This window comes from Tamandua tetradactyla, chromosome X (genome assembly GCF_023851605.1).
Source record: "Tamandua tetradactyla isolate mTamTet1 chromosome X, mTamTet1.pri, whole genome shotgun sequence".
NCBI lineage: Eukaryota > Metazoa > Chordata > Mammalia > Pilosa > Myrmecophagidae > Tamandua > Tamandua tetradactyla.
In genome coordinates, this window is record NC_135353.1 from 60,251,080 (window position 1) to 60,253,869 (window position 2,790).

The following is a 2,790-nucleotide window of genomic DNA, read 5'->3' on the forward strand; positions in this document are numbered from 1 at the left end:
ACATATAAAAATTTTCAGGATGCAGCAAAGGCAGTGCTGAGAGAGAAATTTATTGCTTTAAATGCCTTTATTAAAAAAGAATAGCAAAAATCATGAAATTAAACAGTTCACTTGGAAGAACTATGGAAACAACAGCAAACTCACCCCAAAGCAAACAAAAGGAAAGAAAAATGAAGATCAGAGCAGAAATAAATGAAATTGAGAATATGAAAACAATTGAGAAAATCAACAAAACCAGAAGTTGGTTCTTTAAGAATATCAATAAAATCAATGGACCTTAGCCAGGTTGACAGAAAAAGAGAGAAGATGCAAATAAATCAAATCAGAAATGGAAGAGGAGACATAATCACTGACCCCATAGAAATAAAGCAAGTAATGAGAGGATACTATGAGCAACTATATGCTAAAAAACTGGACAACGTAAATGAAAGAGACAACTTCTTAGAAAGGCATGAACAACCAACCTTGGCTTGAGAAGAAATAGATGACCTCAACAAACCAGTCACAAGTAAAGAGATTGAAACAGTCATTTAGAAGCTCCCAAAAAAGAAAATCTGGGACCAAATGTCTTTACATGTGAAGTTTATCAAGCATTCAAGAAATAATTAGTACCAATCCTGCTCAACCTCTTTGAAGAAAGTGAAGAGGAAGGAAAGCTACCTAACTCATTCTATTAAGCCAATTGTTTTAGTCTGCCAAAGCTGCCAGAAAGAAACACACCAGAAATGGATTGACTTTTAATAAAAGGTGATTTATTTAGTTAAAAACTTATAGTTCTTCCAAGGAAAGACAGCTAACTTTCATCTGAGATTCTTTCGTACATGGAAAGGCACAGGGTGATGTCTGCTGGGCTTCTCTCCTGGCTTCTGAGTTCCAACAGCTCTCCCTGGGGCAATACCTTTCTGCATTTCCAAACATCTGTGCTGGGCTGTGAGTGCTGAGATGAGGTATTCTGAGCTTCTTGGGCTGTGCTGTGTTGAGCTCTCTTCTGACTTCTCTCTTTTAAGCCCCCAGCTAATTAAACATCACTCATTGCAGAAGGCACTCCCCTTAGCTGACTGCAGATGTAATCAGCCATAGATGAGTTTCACATGCTAATGATTCAAGTCCACAGCAACAGAACTAAGCACCACCACGTAGCCAAGTTGACATCTGAATCCAACTACCACATATCCACCCTCTGTCAACTTGACAACTATACACATCACCTTTAACCATAACCTAAATGGCAAAAATTCTCTTCTGGCTCTGGACTTGTGAAACACAAAACAAATTATCCACTGCCAATATGCAAAGGAGGGAAAGTCATAGGACACATGTTTTCATTTCTATATGGAGAAAATTGGAAGGAACACAGGGTCACCAGACCCAAATAGTTCTTAAAAACAAACTCCATTGTATTTCAAAGTCTAAGAGTCATTTATCCTCAGAGCTTTAGAAAGCAGCAGTTCCACCCTTTCTGAGAGCCTATGCAGCAGCCTTACTCTCTCCAAACACTTGGGTGGTTGCAATCTCAGGGAACATTGGGGAGGCCACTTTTTCTCAGCCCCACCCTCTCCAAGCTTCAGGAAAGCATCTGGGATGTCTGCCATCTACAAGGGCTCATGCTCAAACCCTCTAGAATAATGGGGTGGCAGCCTGGCTCCACCCAGTTTATGTGCTCAACCCTCTGGTTGCCTGGGATGGCACAACTCTTCCTGAGCAATGAAGCAGAAGGCCCACCTTCTGCTGCTGGAGCAAACTCACCCTCTCCACAAAATGGGTGGGTCCACTCTCCTGGTCTGAGGTTTCTTGGCTTCAGACCCTATGTTCCCAGGTTCTCACTCGCAAACCCAAATTGTCCCTTTATTGTCCCTCTTTCTCCAAACTGAAAGTGGTTCTTTTACATCTACAGTCTCTTCAAAGCACTCCAGGCCTTCTCCATCAAGCACCTCACAGTTCCTCCAAAATTTTCCCCTTAACCATCCAAAAAAGAAAAAAAACATTTCAACATGTCTGATATTTGCAAAGCGCAGGAACACCCCACTTCTCTGGTACCAAACTGCTTTAGTCTGCCAAAGCTGCCAGAATGCAACACACCAGAGATGGAATGGCTTTTAGTAAAAGGGGATTTGTTTAGTGAAAAATGACATGACCATCTTGATTGATGTAGAAAAGGCATTTGACAAAATTCAGCATACTTTCTCGGTGAGAATTCTTCAAAGGACAGGAATAGAATGGCATTTCTTCAACATGATAAAGGGAACATATGAAAAGCTCAAAAATAACATCATCCTCAGTGAGGAAAGACTGAAAGCTTTCCCTCTAAGATCAGGAACAAGTCACAGATGCCCACTGTCACCACTGTTATTCAACACTGTGCTGGAAGTTCTGGCCAGAGCAATTAGACAAGAAAAAGAAGTAAAAGGCATCCAAATTGAAAAGGAAGAAGTAAAACTCTCACTATTTGCAAATGACATGATGCTATGTGTTGAAAAATCTGCAACAAAACTACTAGAGCTAATAAATGAATACAGCAAAGTGGCAGTATACAAGATCAATGCCCCCAAATCAGTAGTGTTTCTATAAACTAGTGATGAGCAATCTGAAAAGGAACTCAAGAAAAAAAATTTCATTTAAAACAGCAACCAAAAGAATCAAATATGTAGGAATAAATTTAACTAAGGACACAAAGGACCTATACTCATAAAACTACAAGAAATTGTTAAAAGGAATCATGGAAGATTTAAATCAATGGAAGGAATACTGTGTTCATGGATTGTAAAACTAAATATAGCTAAGATGTCAATT